Raw genomic sequence first — 19869 nt, 5'->3', positions numbered from 1 at the left:
GGCATTCACTGAGCCACGTTCCCGTTGAATGAAGAGGCGTATTAACAGGCTGTTGTTGACTCCGCTACGTGTCTGTCAAGAAGACAGACACACACTTGCTGTCATAGCCCTAAAGCTGTGTACGACAATCTTTGGGCTGTTGGGAGTACGATAGAGGCTGGGGGGGATAAATAGGTAATTTGACTGGGGATGTCACTATTAAAATACACAAAGGCACAAAAAAACAGTGCTGTCACTCACACACACAAACATCAGTCTTCATTTACTTTCTAAAACGATCAATATGCTGTCATTCAAAATAGAGCTGTAATGAAGAATTAACCGTTCATCATTGCTCATTTTTTTTCTCTGTTAAAAAACTCAGCGGTGTACAGTGATACAAAACACTTGATCCACAATATTGGACAGCTGCTGGTCCCAGTTGTTACAGATATGCATGACAGGGTTCAAGCTCCACTTTAGTGAGCATCCTCTCTTGTCAAGTGTCCTTGAAACTGAATTCTCACCAGCTCTGTCCCTGACAGAACCAATTTGAGGATGTGCAGGTGGAAAGACTCTAAAATTGAAGTTTTTATATGTCTGTAAGCAGGGCTATACGTCCAAATGTGGCTTAAGACTGCCTGATTCACTTGCAAATAAGGAACGATTCAAGGGTTGAGCGGCTTTCCTGAGGCTGATGTTGACCTCTGACCTCCCTGGAACAGACAAACCACGGGAGAATTTTAAACTGCTGGAATCAACAGAGCGCCATATTGCATTGAGGTCAACGTGTCAAAACAGCTCAAACTGTCCAAATCTCATCATCGCCATCCCACTCGGAGCTCCAGCGGTTGGCGGGCTCTGTTCCTCTCCTCCACCTGCAGGACAGCTGTGCGCCGCTGCCACGTCTCTCTCGCTGATGCTGCTGCGGCTGCTGCTGGAACGGACGCGCAAAGTGGGGGCGCACTGCTCATTAAAACCCTGCGCGTGAGATGCGCAGCTGTGACTGAGAGAGCAGCGTTATGGACACATCGCCCACCTCCACTCCGGCTGGCTTTTTTGTGTGCAAGCTCCGAGTGTTTTAGTTGAAGCACAGTTTTGTTTTAGTTTTTTTCTTGGCGCCATTGCTTTTTGTCCTTCCCCTCCACCTCCACCCCACCCCAAGAGCGGAGGCACATTGTGGCGCAGCGCGACAGTGCGGTGTCCGATTACAAACAGTGCGCCGAGGAGCCACCGGCACAGAGCGCTCCTCTGTGGGGGCAGAAATAGCACGCAGGGCTCCGCAGGGACGAGAGAGAGAGAGAGAGAGGGCACGGAGGAATCTCTGCAGAGAAAGAATGAGTTTTACCGAGGTCGATTTCTGACAAGTGACACAGCAGAACTGAGGATATATCATCTTCAGCTCACCTTTATTGTTTGTTTCTCCCTAACACTCTTTTCACCGGGACAAGACACGCAGCTTCGCTCCATACTAGATGAACGGGAGTTGGGCACCTCACTTGGTAAGCCGGATCATATTATTTTATTGTGGATTCGTGCATCTTTATTATTTTGATGTGTCACAGGCTTCTGCAGCCATTCTGTTTCTAAACGCGAGCTATTTGTTTTCTCCCGAAAACAAACCCACGACTTTTACTGCTTGTCATAATTTGCATTCGTATCACAAGTTAAAAAGAGGTTAAAACTTTGTTGCAGAATGGGAATACGCCAGCATCTTCCAGGGACCGTACAATGATATAATCCACAAATCCAAAACCCCACACCGTAAACAATCAGTTTAAGAAGTTTTGCATTTTGCTTTGCGATGTCCGACCACTTGGTGGTGCTGGCAGAGTGCAGCCATCAGCAGGTCTTTGAGAGCTCTCATCAAACCTTTACATTCTACACGATCCTTTCCTCTTTCAGTATCTTATGACCATTGATTGGGGTCTGGCGTGGTGGCCAATAGTGTCAGTAGTTTGGCTGCAGGGAAAGAAAAGTGTGAATTTTGGGAGAAGCATGAAAGATAATTCTGCTCATGATTTAAAAAAAAAAAAAAAAAGCGCAGAAGAAAGCTGTGCACCAGTCCTGAAAATGTCAGTGCCTTGAAAGCCCAAAATGCAAATTGGGAATTTTTCACACTCCGTTGTTTCCTGGTTGAATGTGTCAAGATTTCTGACAGCAGTGCAGTTTTTATTAATGGCTGTGGAATCGACTGTCTCTGCTTTTCTATGTGACTTTTAAATTGTATTTGCTGCTGTGTTCAGTTCAGTCTGAAAATGTTCATTCTTATTTGCTGTGGGTGAAGTGATGTCACTGTTTTGAATGCACAGAAGAGGTGAACAGAATGCGTGACCTTGATACATGCTGATAGTGTACAGCATAATACTTGTATTTTTACTATTAATGAAAGTGACGAGATGTGCCAAGTTTCTCTTATTCTCCACATCGCACGTAATGAAGGAGCAAGGACAGAGTCCTTGAGGGTCTCTACCTTGGGCTTTGTCAAAAAAAAAGTTAATTTACAAGCAGAATAAGAGCTTCATTTGAACTTTTCTTGTACTCAACAAATTCCAAATGAAACCCAGCATATCCAATGTGCTTTTTGTCAGCGAGCAGAGTTAAAGAAGATTAGTCAAGTTAAATGCACAATGGCAAAAGTTCTGTTTGTGCCGTAGGTGGAAAGGTGATTGGTGTTGTGAAGGAGATAATATATGTGGTTCAGGTGCTACATGAATTCACAGCTCCTCAGTTAGCCCGCAGCCCTGTCCTTGGTTCTCACCGGACCCGCAGTAGGTTTAGATGAATGCTAATCTGTAACCATGATCATGCCGATTAGTGTACAATTAACTAGACATAATTGTTTAGTAAGTCACTTAATTCGCCATTGTCTTTTGTCAAGCCTGAGGCAAGCGTCTTTTTTGGAAAAATGCACATTTCGACTCAGATGTTGCATCCAGAGCCCTGAGCGGATACTCTTTTCCATTTCATTGGTATTCATATAGGTCTGTGGTTGTTTTGCTCGTGCTAGCTTTTATGACTTGAAAGCTGCAGCTCTTGATAAACACAGTCGGCCTCCTCTGATCCCGTGGCCTCAGACCTGTGAAGATGCTGCAGCTCATCCGTCCTGTCACACTGTTCTTACGTATGGGGTAAACAAGGGACCCTCAGCTAGATGGTCGAAACATGTCCAGGCATGGAGATGCAACGATTGGTCAATTTATCAATTTTTATGCAACTATTTTGATAGTTGTCATTCGTTTCAACCAAAAGTTGTCTGGTTGCAGCTTCTCCAGTGTGAGGATATGCTGCTTTTCTCTGACTTAAATCAGGGTAAACTGAATATCTTTAGTATTTGGACTGTTAGTCAGACAAAACAAGACATTTGAAGACGTCACCCGGGGGTTCTTGGAAAGTGAGATGGACTTTTGTCGGTATATTGTAGACCAAACTATTAATCGATTCATTGAGAAAATTAATTGGCAACTATTTTGATAATTGATTAATGGTTTGAGTCATTTTCTGAAGGTAGAACATGAGGAATTGACAGATTGATGTAGCAGATCCAGATGAGCCTGTGGTATGGAAACCAGCCACATATTCCAGCACCCGGTGATGAGCAGAATAAGATGAGCAGGACTGATATTTGCGCCGTGTTAGGAATTTGCCCAGCCCTGACACAGAACACCGGCACAAACACAGCAATTAGTCCCAACCGGGAGATTTCCATGATGAAAATGACCCCCGGTGGCCTCAGCGGGCTGTGTGGTCGCCATGGAAACCCTCTGAGTGACAAGCCCCATTGTCGTCGACCTTTGTGATTCTGTATCCCCCCCGGGGGTCGAGCCCTGTCGGGAGGGAAAGTGAAAGGCATTATCATGCACGTGTAAACTAAACAGCCATTACCCTCTGGCCCCCTCGTGCTCTTTAAGGCCCTTTGGTTACTTATTTATCTGACACCAGCAAGACGGGGCTTTGGGATTGTTTGTCCCTGTACACACAGCCTCACAAAAGATCTGGCTTTATTGGCTGTGAATTGTACAGAAGCCCTGGTTGTTCAAAATTCCTCAGCGGATGATTTATTGCTCTTATGCAAGTAAACTGGGAGACGCAAACAATAGTTGAAGTGGTTTGCTGTTCTTCCCCGCTGTGCTTTGTCCTTGTCGCGCTACTACCACGCTATTTATACATCACAACCACTTTGTCATTATCTCATCCCTCCAGTGTTCTCCCTGCCACATCTGATTTCAAGTCTGTAGTAGCTCCAGAAAGCCATCCCACATGTGAGGAGACGCTGATTCAAATATATTCATGTTCATTTTTAGTGGAATTTTGTGCTTGTGTGTACCAGGATCCAGCGTTACTCAGATGCATTTCTGATCCCGCCTCTACTGAGCGGAGAAAGTTGCCAGGATGTAAGTAAACAATTCTTTCTTTTCCACCACTCGCAGTTATTTAGTGAGATGGTGTGATGTTGCCATGGCTACCCCAAGGTTTCCTGCCGGGGATTTGAGTGCCCCATCAGTCACAAAGGGAATGAAAATGTTGGCAAAATGAAAGTTTATCATCCACACCACTTCTGTTCTTAAAAAGCCAAAGTGTCACGACGGTTGGCATAGAGATTGGAAGGAGGATCAGTTGTTTATCCTCACAAAAGTCTCCATGGCCATACAGGTAGAGGGGAGTTACATCTCTTTCCATCAAGGTCAGATCTGAAAGGTTGCTTGCTTAAGAAAAACTGGAATGGTGTCGTTATTTCAACAAACCGGTTGGTTTTGTGCCAGGTGTACACAGCTAGAATAAAGTGAGTTGACTTCCATAATGAAGAGTGATTTCTGAAAAAGAGCTGGAAAATGAAGTGACAAAAAAAATGGATGTGGGCTGTGTGTGTAGAAACACAAGTGCGCCGGGCTCTGTGATTGGACAGATCCTTGTAAAAAAAAAAACATAAAAATAGAGGCTGTGATCATTTCACACTGCATGCTAAACAGCAGAAACAGCACAGGGGCAGATGTAGGAAATAATTTGAGTTCACAGTGCGGCAGGGAAGCACAGGCAAGCGATATGTGATCCTAGATGCGCTATTATTTCTGTTGCCTGGATCCAAGAATGATTGGTTTCAAGTAAAACATCCAGTTTCATGTCCACACGTCAAAGGGAATTAGCACTGCTGAAGCAGCCGTCACTCCCCGCCACTGTTACACTACATTAGCTCTGTCCCTCTCCTCCACTACAACCTCAAAACCCAGCTCCAACAGCAGAGGAATCTGTCTTTAAACCACAACGCCAGCACAGAAAAGGAGAGGGAGACTCCATTTGGGTCACGATGAAATAATCCCCAAAGCCTCTTTTTCACTGGGGGATCATGCCGAGAGGGTGTTTGAAAGGTTAAACAGAGATGGCTCCCAACTTCTGTGACAACAGGAGAAGCGATTATTGTAAACTCATTTTAAGTTTGGAGTTTGTTGTGCTTTACGTTCGCACTTGCATCAGCGCAACAGAGAGTGAGTGTGCGAGAGAGAGAGAGGGAGGGAGAGGGGAGGGGGGCAGCTGTGGGGGAAGAGAGGTGAAAAGAAAGTGAGAGATTGAGGAAGAGAGAGTGAAGAGGCTTTGCTGGTCTTTGTTTATTGACTGATTGAGCGCCACACGGCCATTTGAAGGGTGAAATGAGTCATGAGTTGTCACCAAACACACACACAGAGAAACACACTCTCCAGGCCGTCACACAGCTGTATTTCTCTGGAAGATGAATGACTTTAAAGCATGAATGAGAGGATCATTTGATAGCGGCGCTCAGCTCATATATTTCTCTTTTATAGGAGCTTCTTCTTTCAGGCTGCGGCTCATACCTCAGAGGTGAGAGCAAAACTGGACTGCCTCCTGTGAGACTTTGACACTCGTCGCTATGTATAGTCACTGCTAAATTAGCAGCCCACAGCCTATTAGTAAAACAGGTGCATGGGTATGTTCTCTCCGTGTGTTTGTTTGCTTGTCATGCGATGTTGTGTTTGCCGTGTGCTTTTCATGTCAGCGGGAGGTAGTGCAACCAGACTCTTTCGTGGGTTTGGGTGTTGTTTTTTTTTTACTCCTCATGGGACGTTGATCACAGCGTCTTATCTTTATAGAGCATATCATTATACGATAAGAAGCTGTTTTGATGTGAGGTGTTTAGAACTATCTGAGCTTCATCTATGGCACCGCTGCAAACAGCCAGAGAAGCTCTAATTTGATCAGTGAGAGGATATAAATACGGAAAATCCTTTAATCTTCAGCAAATGAAAACATTTATCTGCACTTTGAAATCATTACGGAGGGCTAATCAGAGCAATATCCTCGAAGAAGAAGAAGAAATTTGTGTTGCAAGCGAATGCTTCCCCTGGCAGATGAATGAGAAAACGAAATTACAGCGCACGCTGTATTCTTTTCATCCGACCTTATATGAAAGTTTACGATAGCATCTAAAAGATAAAGCGGCCCACTACTTGTAGTTCGGCCAAGCAGGAAAAAATGGGAGCGGAAGAGAGATACAGAGATTAGAGAGGAGAGATATAAAGAGAGAGAAAGGGGAGAATGGACAGCGCAGATAGAGGTGAAAAGATAAGAACTTAGGTTTCCCAGACAAAGAGGGGAGGCTCCTGCTTTTGAGGGGAGAAAGAAAAGGCAAAAAAGGAAGAGGAATTATGTGGAGATGGAACGGGGTGATACAAGGATTGACAAGCAGACAGGCAGGCCGAGCAGGTTGGATGGGGAAATTGTTAAATATACAAGGAGGAGGTTTCTCTCAGGAGGCGGCGGTCTAGTCGTTCCCCAGATGCCTCCGTCTGCTGGATTCATCTGTCAGTGCTTGAGGTCCTCAGAGAGGGACGGACAGACAGACACACATACACAGGGCGGCACAAGACGGGAAAGAGAGAAGTATATGCACAGGCAGCAAGAGACGGGAAGACTGGAGAGGAGACGGCAGAACTGACAGTAAAGAGGAAATGAAGCAAGGGATCTCTTGCCACAGGGGATGAGAGGAACATGTCTCCCTCACATTTCAAAATCCTCAAAATGCCCTAACTTTTACAGTTTCAGTTAACTCACCAAATTCTCCTCTTTGTCAACACACTACAATTCAATTGTTGTTGCCACCAAAGTCCTAAAATAAATTTAAAAAAAAAAAGTTAAAACAGTCACACGAGCCATTTTTTTTGCAAGACTAGTAGTTCTGCTGACAATACTTCTTTTACGTAAGTAGGATTTTGAATGCAGTACTTTATACATAGTTGTATTGGTACTTTTGATTAAGTAAAGGATCCTAACGCTTCTTCCACAACTGCATTGCCCACCCTTGTTGTGGTATGTTGTTGTAGTTGTTTACTGCCAGAGAGGAAGACTGCAGGCACTACATGGTGCGGACGGAAAAAGCACTTCCACCTCTTCCATATGTTGTTTTTTTAAAAGATGTATTCACCGTAAATGTTCTCCTTAAAAAATGCTGGAATTAAATTTCAATCAAAAAGAGCAAAGGTGGAATATTCAACATTATTTTTCACAAGGGACCTAAATGGGATTTTAAGCAGGGTTACTGCATTAACAACACAGTAATATACGTGGTATTTCATTAAAGGACGTCCGACTTCACTGTGTGCCTGAAACCAAACAACGCCCTTGAAAGAGAGGCGAAGTAACCAAGTGAGAAACAAGTAAGAAGTTGCGTGGTCTTCATGGTAGAGTACTCCTTCACACACACCAAATGTCCTGTTTTCCAGACCCTTGCCTACAAACACTGCACTACACACACTCCAGAAACGAGACGCTCATGAGTCATGCCCTTTACCGCTCTGTGTAAGGCATGAACGGGAATGTGTAGTCTGCCCGGGCGGAGACACAATGCTGCCTCAGTTCTGAAGGTGAAACCACGCAGAGGAAGTGTGGTCTGATCTGAACCACCAGCGGTGAATAACAAACCACTTATTATTCCTTCTGAATAACATTTCATTCTTCCTTGAATAAACCATCAGGAAGAATGAGCCCTCAGTTAGAAACCTGCCAGCCGTGAACACCTTATTTTGTCGATCGCACACATATGGTACACCGAGCTGACTTGACTTTGATTTCTCTTAAGCTCTTTACACGACAGGAAGTGGTCATTTGGAGTTGAATACTTTGTGCACTAGTGGGGGGTTTGGTTTCAAGGGATATTTTGTTATGGAACATTAAGTCTATTAAAGGCTCAGCAGATACTGGGCTTCGACGATAAGGATATTAGTTACTGTAAAAGACAATTGTAGAGGTATTGCCAGGTGTGTCCTGTTTGCATGTACAGTGCTGGTTGGCTAGTATTATAGTAGCTGATTTTGCTGTTCATGAAACAAGAGAATGTTAATATTCTCCTGCTCTGACTCTATTGTGTGACTGAATCCCCCCGAGAAGTCAGTTACGTTCAAGAGTTGTGCTGACTCTCTGCCCGTGCTTCTTCGGCCTTGTTGGGACTGGAATGGCTTGTTTAAAGATTCTCCGGGATGAGATGTTGTTTTTCCCCTCCTCTGTCTGGCATAGAAAAGCGAAGGCTCAAATGCAAAGAAACACCTAAAAGTACCTTAAAAAAGGTGGTGTAGTGCAAGCTTGTGTGTTGTCTTAGTGGAAGAAGATGAGCTTTAAACCCTGCAGCATCGTATAATATGCTGTGACACGGAACGAGGCAGTCAGATAGACAGATAATATCAACAAATAAATCCCCAAGAATAAGCAAACTAGAGTGAGCAAAAAATATCCCTGTGTACAAAAATGAAGATATTAATAGTTTTTAGTGTTAGTTTCACATGAGGCTCGGCTCTCAGGCACATGTGTCCGGCCTCTGGAGGTCAGCAGGGTGACTCTGAAAGGAAAGGCTCCAGTTTCACTTTCTCAGCGATCAGACTGCCCCCGTTGCTTGACCTCAGCTTGACTGGACCCGACCCCAGCCCTGACCCCGACTTCACCGCTGCCCTTTCGGAGAGCTGTGCATATCTATAGGTGTGTGAGAAAGGTGCGCAGTTGCGTGAAAACACTCACTCTTCCCCGGCGTATCTTGTCAGCAAGAGGAGACATTCAGTCAAATCGTTGCAAGTAATGGATAAAGTGGATTTTGTTGCAGAGTTGTTTTGGACTTAAGCTGTTGCAGGACTCTTAAGAGGTGGAGGGGGGTGCGCAGCGAGGGAGGAACTCCTACGCAGAGGGTACATTTCCTCTGGACTTGCCCTACCACATCACTTTGTTGCAGTGCTCTTGTTGTCATTAAAAATAGACCTCTGCCCTTCTGAAGCACGGGCCCCGTGGCATCCTGATCTATTTTGTACTCCACGCTGTTCCCCAAAGGCTTTCGGGGTAGAAAAGCACTCCCTTCTCTGCAGCAGTTAAGGGCAAAAGGGGATCTTTCCTGCGGGGTCGACGTCTTTTTATTGACTCTGGAATACCACACAAAAAGGAGTTATATCGCACAATGCGAAGAGGAAACTGTTGCTAGAGACCCTCAAGCAGCTGATACTCAGTAGGTAATTGTGAGTTTTTTGCCTACTCTTTAATGCCTTTGCTTTTGCTACAAAAACCTGACATTTGTAGCTGGAGAAACCATTCTGAATTGTTTTTAGGGAATAGGGGATGTTTTTTTTCCTATCCCTCAAACCCCATTACAGCTCCCACTCACCTTCTCACTCTGTACTGGAAATCAAAATATTAATATAATACTTCCTTCATCCCTGGGGGGAAGTAATCTTTTCGCCCGTCCTCCCTCTGATATGTGAAGGTCAGAGTGCAGGGTGAGCTGGATCTTGGAGGAGAGATGTGGTAAGTTCCTCAAGGACACTAACAACCCTGTTGACAGGCATGAGGCAGCAGCCGTTTCTGCTCCGTTTCAGTCCAAACACCTGCAGGCAGTGGCAGGTTTCTCTGCACACAGTGAGACCCACTGTAACCTGTCATTGTCATCAGCAGAGCTCTGCAACCCCCCTGGGCCATAATTAACACCTTCTCATTCCAAATATGGGTTTCTTCTTAGCCTGGTCTTAAAAAGATTGGTGCTCTTTTAGTAGATGCACAAGAGCACACGTACACGAACCAATGTGCGATTGCGCATCCTCTCAGATTCATCTCCAGGGTTTATCACTTTTAGCTGAAGCAATCATAGTAATTGGCAGGTTACAGTCCCTTTATTTGATCTTAGACTCTCACTCTTTAGTGCTTCTTAGTCATCCCTTTTCTCCTCTCCCAGTGTGCATCCACATTCTCAGTCTCCAGACATGAATTAGCTGCTTTTAAGGAGCTGCAACAAACAGTCAGGTGTGAAAAATTATTAAAAATACCTTTAGCAGAAAAGGCAAAAGTATTTCCAACCCAAATCATCAGCATCCATATTTAGCCACCGAGCATGATTAGTATGAAGTATGAAGGAGGCAAAGCATGTTAATTGCAGTGTAGGGTCACATGATTTACTGCTATTGTTGCGTCGCAGTGGTAGCAGAACGTACCTAAAGAAATAATTACACAAATCACCCTGTTATTTCTGCCTCGGCGGCTGGACTGTAATTTAGCGTCTGATTCTGCGTCTGAGCCCACACGTTCTGTCACTCTAAAAATTCTGCTTCTCACATCCACACATACACACATTTACCACTTTCATACACTCTCCGTGCACAGAAGAATGCAGCTTGACGGGCTGATTAATGCAGATCATCCGTCTGTATCATCCTCTAGAGAACGGTGTTACAGACAAATTTTTACAATTGCAATAAGATGAATGCTCACACATGGGAAAGAATGCGCTTGCAGAGGGATGGACAGCAACGGTGGGATAATAAAAGGCCAATAAGGTAAAAGTGGACGTCGCCTTTGCGAGTTGGGAGGTTAAGAAGGAACGCATATGGAGTTGAACGCACCTGGAGGCCACATGTGGATAACCCCGCCCCCTCCAACCAGCGACTCAGCTTTGAAAACCTCACCGTCATCATTATAGTGAGGGGTGGAGGGGATCATTAAGTCATTATTTATGTGCTTTCTGCTGTTTTATCACCTCCAGACACGGTCTCACAGTGCAGACACCCACACTCACAGTCCCAGAAGAATAACATAATTGTATGAGGCAGCCAGGGGGTCCCGTCTAATAGAAAAAGTGCAGACATTAACAGTTGGGCCAGCTGCCGAGACGTCTAACCCACCTCTTTTTCCCCCCGTTGGGCTCGTTTACACCTAGTATTGTTTATGTTTATTTACACGCTGTTGCTCCCAAAGTGAACCTTTACTTCCAGATTTCCTCCGGTTTGAGGGATGAGGTAGCAGAGGGGACGTTTTTTACAGGCAATTTCCCCCCTAGTAGTTTGCTTGATGAGCCCGGGTAAAAACGCAGCGCAAACAGAGCACTTTAAGTTCCCTCTCACCCAATTTTGGCTTCTTCCCCTCCGCAACATTTACTTACCTTGTAAAAGCAGCCTGGTGGTTGTTATAGGTGTTTTGTGTGTCAGCTGGTTTATTTGAGTCTGCCTTTCCTTGTCAGAGGGGATGCGTGTGACTCTAATTTTCACACGTTCTGTCATCGTTTCACACCGTGATGGACGATATGATTGCAGTTTACATAAAACAAAACAACAATAACAACAAAAAAAGCCTAGCATGTTCGTGAAAACATATGGGGAACAGGCGGTCTAAAGAAATAAAATGACATGGGGAGTTGGAATAGAATTGGATGTTAAACAGACCTGCACTGTGTTGCACCTGGAGCTGTGGCTCCTGTGAAAGGCCATGTAGAGTCAGCTCTCTAGACGCCGCAGTCCCAGCTACTCCAAATACCGCCGTTTCCCCCCGGTGTTTCTTTTGCCTTTAGTTAAAAGGGAAGGAACTGTTGCTTTTCCAGCTGTGCCTGACCACCTCACCCCGAATCTGTTCCCCTGTTGTTTTCATGCCCTGATTCATTTACCTCTGTGGGACCGCTCTCCTGACACACACACACACACTGGACAGGAGAGATGTTCAGAGTTGCAGTTTTATGTGGTGTGTGTTATTTATGGAGGTCCCGGGCTTTCTTTCCAACCCTTCTTTCCTTTTCTTCGAAGTGCCTCTAAACTCCTCAGTCCTTTTCTTTCTTTCCATCTGAACTCATCCTCTATTAATCCTCTCCATTCTCCTCCTGACTCCCCGCTCCTTTTGTTCGAGCTTAACCTCTTTAACACCCCTCTCCCTCTCCCCTCCAACCTCCCCCATCCCTTAATTTTATCTCACCCAACCTCTACTCTTCATCCTCTCCTGTATCTCCCTTCGTCCTTTGTTCCTCGATTCCTCCCTTTATTAGCAGCCTCTCTCCGGTAATCCACCTCAAGTGACCCTAAACGACTGCCTCGCCCCCTCACCCTCTCCAGTCTTTGGCTCCTCTCTTCGTGTTTTTGAAGAGCAGGTCAGCGTGAGTCTGAAAGCCATTACTCCACCATGTTTTCAGTCTTCGCTGAGAGCCGAGCAGCCCTGGTGCCTCCAAGAGTTCACAGGCAGATGTGGAAGTAATATTCACTAGCTTCATGTTCACGTTCATGGACACTTGTGTATGTGTGGACATTTTCTCATGTGCTCACTTTGAACGTAAATAATATACGCTGCGAATATAATATATGTAGGCATCCAGACGAGCTAGCTGTAGTGTTCAGCTGGGTTTAATTGCAGCACAGTTATAAGGCAACGTCATGCACGTACACACTTAAATTTGGTCCGACTTTGTCCACCGACTGCTCACATCTGAAGTCAAGTGTAACCACGTGATAATGCACTTTTGAATTTTCCGACACTTGTGCACTGTTATACTACTGCAGAGCACCTGACACAGGACTGCAAAATAATAAAAAGAAATATTTCAATACCAAAAATATTATTTAGACTTTTTTTTACAATTGGGATTTTGGTAAAGATTATAGAAAGTAATCACAGGAATAAAATTGTCTGTGTTAAATACTTCTGATTTGCTACAAATCTGCAACGCTTGTTGACATTGTAAGAGGGACTTCTCTCATTTCTGCGTTTAAGTAATTTTACTAACAGTAGCTGCTGTACAACATCAATCAGCCCCAACTTCCAACAAGATGCTCGCAGTTTCAGTTGCCATTGTTTGTTTATTTGTTTATTTACAGCATTAAACGTTGAAATGTGTATTGTAATAGGCTGTATATTAACTTATTGTGAGAAAAATGGTAGTTCTATGTAAAATTAGACGTTGCACCCCCATGTCGCCAAAATGGCTTGATCCTTGTTTCGCTACGAAGCTGTGAGACAGTCGAATCAGGCTCCGCCCATCGAAGCATCGAATCTTCGACTATTGGGGGTCAGCCCTAAAAGAAACACATATGAACAACATCCATGTGCATTTGCTTATATGCAAATTATTAAGCACAAAGCGCAATTTCTCATATATGTATGTCAGTTGCTGATTATTTCTCAATTAATCTTTTTGTCTATAAAAAATAATAATTTTCAATTATTTTATCTGACTATCAGTCCAAAACTCTAAGATATTTAGTAAACTATGATAGTCATATATAACATTTATCTTGTCTAGGCTTGACTGCTGCAGCTTCCTCCTCTCTGGCATAAACCAAAAGTCTCTCCCAACTAGTTCAGAATGCAGCAGCTAAGCTTCTCACTGGTTTTAACAGACAACATCACAACATCACCCCAATCCTGGCTTCTCTCCATTGGCTCCCTGTTCGATATAGAATTGATTTTACTTTATAGCACATCTGGGTTTGGCCCCAAGCTATATAGCAGAAATGTTGACCCCCCCATATGAGCCAGCTCACAGCCTTAGATCCTCAGCTGGGGCCTTCTGGCTGTTTGGAATAACCTGATAAGGCTCGCAGAATCAGTGACCCCTTTGAAATCACTTCTTAAAACCCATTTGTATAGACTTGTTTTTTATGGGATGTTGTCCTTTTATTGCTTTTATTCTTTTTATTTATCTTTATTGATCCATTTTTTATCATTTTTATCTTTATCTTTCATCAACCTGTGTGTTCTTTCTTCTATGCTTGTACATCTTTTCCTGCATATCCTCACAGCTGACTATGGAGATTAATTTTGGATAGTTGCAGATTAATTTTTTGTGGATTGACTAAGAGAACATGAAAACCAATAAATAGGATCAGATCATGAGGTGTTCACAGCCCCCTTAAAAGTGTTCAGATATAACACAAAAATAAATATAAGGAGGCACAGATACAAACTCACACTTACAGAGGAACAGAGGAACATGCAGGTAAACAAACTGATACAAGTGGGTCAGGTACGCTCACTCTGACAAAGAGGCATTTCAGCAGTAATAGATACATCTGGGTCAGGTAGACAGCTGTGCACACACACATATGTTCTACACACACATGCTTAAACGTAGTGAAGAAACCATGCGCACACACAAGCACACACACACACACACACACACACACACACTTATACAGGCACAAACATCTGTTTTTGGCCTACAATCAAGCCCAGATGGACCCCGAGGCTGGTGTGTCAACACCAGTGGAGACCACACATTAAATACGCCCAGTGTTCTTGCGTCTGACTCCTGGGGATTTAGAGCAGTGAAGGGGTATTAACCAGGACCACAACCTGTAATCGTTATCATAATGACACAGGAAGGTATTTCCAAATTAATACCTGCCATAATTTCTGGGAAATTTTGGTTAGTCAAACGAACTCCAACAAGATTTGGAGTCTTGTGTGGCTCAAGACTCTTAGGTGTTGTTATGTGTGTACACTGTATGAATATGCATTGTGAGGGCAAGTTAACTTCTCCGCAGCAATACGAGGCAGAACCTAAACATAGCAAGTGAATTAATGTATTGGAGTTAAAAGTGATGCTGTTCAGCTTTGATGTTGAGCCATCAAAGGCGTCATGAAACTGCATGGTTCAGAGGGGCAGCGTTGAACTGCACTGTATATTTAGCTGCAAGCTTAAATTAGACCTATCACAGCTATAGACACATGCCATCCCGGCTTGTGTGTCTCTTCATCTGTCGGGGAGGTTGATGGAGCTATTGAAAAGATGGTATTGTTTTTACTCCTGGGTGGCATTTTGGGAGAGGCTGTGGCGGCATGTATGCATTAAAAGGAAGAAAATAATGGTATAAAGAAAGACAAAGACTGCAAGTGTGTGGTTTTGTCCTTTTGTGTGCTAATGTGTGTGTGTTTGTGTCAGCTTGTCCTTGCGCGAGCTTTCATTTCAGCGAAGAGAGGGCCCAAACACCTGGCCCATTCCTGTCTAATCAAGTTAGTAGAGAGGCCTGCAGCCACGAAGGCTCAGAGAGTTAATACTGGCCCAAATAGAGACTACAGCATCTCACTTTTATCCCGGACACCTTGGAGTTTCCCCCCACAAAAGTGATTAAACACCAACATGAAGCCTGAAGCCGCTTAGTGCGTTTATGCACACACACACACACACACACACCTGCTCTCCTACTGTATACCTGCTGACACATGCATTTTCATAACAATTATAGACCATCCACCCGCCACCTAGAAAGATGGAGGAGTGAGTCTTTGATAATTCTATCTTTGCAGTTTTACCCAGACTAAAAAATGTTTATAAGTCTGCTGGATGCGTGATTTGGCCCACTAGATGTGCACACGCACTCACACGCACCTTTTTTTAGGGGGGGTGGAGAGGACACAGACAGACAGGATCTGTTTTCTCACTCTTTGTAGCTTTGAATTGCTGTCGCTCTTTCAGTTTTTCTGAGGGAGGTGATGACACATTATCAAAGTGATTTCTATTCGTTACATGGCTCATTTAGGTCAATTAGAGGAAACTTGTTTTGTGTTGTTAGTGTTTCGGGGGCACAGTGGCACCGTACCCCAAAGACTTGCAATTAGTTGTCTGGCTGTGACGTCCTCAAATATTCACAAGTGTTTGTCATATGGAGTCTTAAAAGGCTGTGTTGTCGCTACAAGGCAGAAATGACATGAGTTGAAAAGGGAGTTGTTGTTTTGAAGACTGCGTGTCTGTGTGTGTGTTTGTGCAAGCTGTTGTACAATTGTGCAAAAGCACTTTATAATATCAGTCACCACAGGTAGGCTTTATATGATGACATTTTGTTTGAATCCTGAAAAAGTAACCACTTTCTTCATAAATTACTTATGAGCATGTTGGAATCTTGGCAATAATATGGCTCTAATATTTGCTTTCAAATTAAATTTTTCAGGTTAAAAAATAGAGGAGGACATCCCTTGTGTCAGGTTTTGGGAATTGTTGCTGCTGAAAGTCTTTCTGGTTAGAGCATAATTGGATTTATAGTCATCAGCGTCTCAAATGTCTAGTTATAGCAATGTAGTGGTTTAAATGTTGTATGTAGCACCCTTCTCTGTTGGTAAAATATGGCAAAGAAATAAATGGAAGTAATTTGAAGTAATAAAAATGTTATCTAATTTAAATTGTTTTGATGGGAACATAATAAGTTTTATATTCCAAGAATGAGATCCATGTTGAAGATGAAATGCAGTCGCCACCTATGGACGCATGGTCAAGATCCTTTGGTGTCATAATTCACCAAAGGAGCATTGGGAGAAGCCCTGTAGTGTCAGTTTTTAACACTAAAGGTATGTGTAGGATATTTAACACAAAAGTCCGAGTAAGGAGGTGGTTGGGATAAGTGGGCCAGAAACCGGACTTTCACCTGTTCGTTTCCAGAACAAAAAAGTCAACATTGAATGGTTTTATTTAAGTTACGTAGGTTACGTAAGTTGGGTAAGTTACGTAAGTGATGTTACTTAACTGTCGTAAGTAACGTTGTTATTTTAGGTAGTTTTGGTGACTAAACATAACCAAATTGTGATGTTTCACAACATTAACCACTTGTTTAATCTGAAAGGATGTTACATATTTAGAAAGCGACTACAAAGGGGTGCTGATCAGGCGTCCATATGTGACAAGCTGGGAGTGACAGTGTGTTGGTTGAGCCACTCTACTTTACCAAGCATGGGTAGTAAAATGTTATTTTAGCCATGCAATGTTGCAAAATTACTTTCCAACAAAATGAAATTGTACATTTACTACGGGGTGGTGATGGCGCAATGGATAAGACACATGCCTTTGGTGTGAGAGACCTGGTCCACCGTTGTGTGCCTGAGCAAGACACTTAACCCCTAGTTGCTCCAGAGGCGTGCGATCTCTGACATGTATAGCAATTGTAAGTCGTTTTGGATAAAAGCGTCAGCTAAATGAATTAATGTAAAACTAGCTAACATTATGGTAACATCATAGTAATTTTAGCTAACTGCCAATGGCAGCTCAGTTTCACAGTAAAGGCCTATAGCTATGTTCAGATTAAAGTGCATTTATGGTAAAGCACATTCAGGAAGTGGTGTTTTACTAATAGCAGTAGTCTAGTTGATAATATAAAAAATAGCTCAAATAGTTGAGTAAAACCAACCAGACCTTTCATGTGTGGCTGAAGTCTGATCTGCTTCATGTGGTCACAACACTATACTGTGTGATAATGTGTGATGTTGTGTCTTTACTTGCCCTGCCCTCCTGTGATCTAATCTTTTGCCTACTTTACATTTCTCTCGCCCCTCTGTCCATCTAATGTATTATGTTGATGATTTAGCAGTACACCGGCGCAGTGGATTAACTGTGCAGTTCACGCTCTCTGTCTGAGGTTTCATGCTTTTAAAGGAGGGCAGAGTGTCATTGATCAGAGGAAGAGACAGTGTGGAAACATTATAGTGAGTCCTGATTAGTAAGAGAGTAGCGTGACGTGCCAAGGGATCAGCATCAATAATGACACCCGGAGAAAATCTGCTTGAGCCTCAGTTTTCTGTTTCCTTTAGAAGTTTGATGCCCCCCCTACTGTCGTTGTCTGCAGAGCATGGCAGCTTCTCGAATGCATCACCAGCCACTTCCACGCTGCTGTGAAAGTGTGTCACATAATAGGTACATTATGGATTCCTGTGTAAATGCTGCAAAGAGAAATTTTAAACGACAGTTTTACACTGATGTTAGTAGTTTACCTTTAGTTTGGTAAACGTGTGCTACCATTTTCTATATAAACACGAGTTGTATACAAGGGCAAACCCCTCATTTAACCACTGATTCTTCCTTGGCACTTTGTCAACTTGCGCTCTAATTCGCTGCTTCTCATGACCTTCCAATTGGCATTTACACAGGATCACTACCTGCACAAAAGGCTTTGTCACAGTGGTTAATGAGCACACGATGAAGGACATCCTGATCATTAAGCCTTTGAACCTAAGCAAGGCATCTTTTGATGTGGGTGAGATAATGATGAGGCCATACGTATGTGGTGTGGTCTTAAGCTTTTTACAGTAGTGCAGTTGTGTTGACTTACATGTCAGTGTTAGGGGTAAAATATGGCTCATTAAAGCTGTCAGCTATCAGATTCAGTCCTTTATAAATAAAGTTGTGAATATTCATGCTGCACTGTGGAGGATGACATTAAGGAAGTTGTTTTGAAGGGAAAAAAGAAAGATTCATTCTGCAGAGGTTATGGTGAATAAAATGTGTTGTTTGATTGACATTTTTACCATTTTGTGGGCTATCATTAGGGAAAGTGTTGAAGCAGGCTGCAGTTACAGTCCTCAAGTGAAAACCCCCATTACATGTCATGATGCAGAACGTCATGAACAGTAATGATGGACATCTCCCCATCTATTAATATTTGCAATTGTTGCAGCTACTCTGCCATGCTTTGGCGGGTTTTTCCCCTCCCGAGAGTGTGTTTGCGAGGTGTGTATGTTGTTGCGCTTCTTCAAAAACAGCCTGGTGTCTCTCTCATGGGGGACATACACTGGATCACACAGAAGGAAGAGCAATTACCGCCTCCCAGCAGATTCCTAATCACTGAGCCCTGATGTTAAAAGTTAGCCTCTTTAATGTGTTGAATTTCAAAGACACAGCACAAATCATTTGATTTACTCACTGCCATCCTCCCAGGATGTAAATAAGCTTATTAACCGGCCATTTTTAATATGTGTGCATCCCATGACCTCAAGAGGAGCTGCTGAGTCTCTGAAAGATGAAGTGAAATTAATATATTTACAGTGAATATGTTTATTTAACACTCTTTTTTTAGTAAACCTGAAAAATTCCCTTGGTGTAGCTGTAGCAAATCTGGAAGGCAGCGTGGTCTTGTGTGTGTGTGTGTGTGTGTGTGTGTTTTAACTCCCACCTGAACAAACATATAAGACTTCATCCATCACAGCACACACAAGTTAACTTCTTAATGCGCAGGTGTTGGCATTGTGCCATTATCTGTTACTATGCAAATGTACATAAAATGTAATATATATAAATGCAGACTCAATACGTTTAATGTCCGGTGCCTCCTAATTGTACCACGGACTAATAAAGTCTTCTTCTGGACTCCAGCTGGGAATCAAATGCCCAATTAGCACTTTTACCCTTAGGCCCTGCCCCAGTAGAAGTGAGCAGAGAAGAGGAAGTAGAAGAGGAATTACTGAAGTAGTACATTTCATAGCTAGGCTGAAGTTTTTTCCTTTACCATGGCCTTAATAGATCCAGAGTTGCCTGGGGCTAAGGTGTGTATGTTGGTTCTGTGGTAAATCTCAGACATCTCTATTTTTGAGGAGGCTAACTGTCGGAGCGGACTGGTCCATCCAACCCTCGGTGAAACACAATCCTTCAGACGCCTCACTAGCACATAGACAAGGAAAGGGAGGCAGACTGAGGGAGAAAGATATAGCCTAGATCTGTTTGCTTGGTCTAGCAGAGACACGACCACATCGGATTGCCTGCAGGCTCCGTCTCTGACTCTGCTCCGCTGTTGTTCCAGTTTACCCTTGGGAGACATGTTCGAGGAGACGGAGGCTCAGGCAGGCACACACATGCACATCACACACACACAAACACACACAAAGACCACTTCTGCTGCCCCC

The 19869-nt window shown here is 43.5% G+C and overlaps 1 protein-coding gene across 2 annotated transcripts in view; it reads left to right on the top strand.

Annotated features, from left to right (window-relative positions):
• The first annotated feature begins 978 nt into the window (after positions 1-978).
• sema5a (sema domain, seven thrombospondin repeats (type 1 and type 1-like), transmembrane domain (TM) and short cytoplasmic domain, (semaphorin) 5A) overlaps positions 979-19869 on the top strand; it is a 133513-nt gene continuing 114622 nt past the window's right edge. The window contains exon 1 of one of the 2 annotated variants that reach the window (XM_038727003.1): positions 979-1481. The gene's annotated coding sequence lies outside the window, so the exon portion shown is untranslated. The remainder of the gene's footprint in view (positions 1482-19869) is intronic. The other variant, XM_038726994.1, reaches the window with a different exon arrangement.

This window comes from Micropterus salmoides, unplaced genomic scaffold (assembly GCF_014851395.1).
Source record: "Micropterus salmoides isolate LMB-PRFRI ecotype aquatic unplaced genomic scaffold, ASM1485139v1 Ms_hic_scaffold_1, whole genome shotgun sequence".
Taxonomy (NCBI): domain Eukaryota; kingdom Metazoa; phylum Chordata; class Actinopteri; order Centrarchiformes; family Centrarchidae; genus Micropterus; species Micropterus salmoides.
Note: the sequence above shows the minus strand (reverse complement) of the source record. Positions and strands in the feature narration are given on the sequence as shown.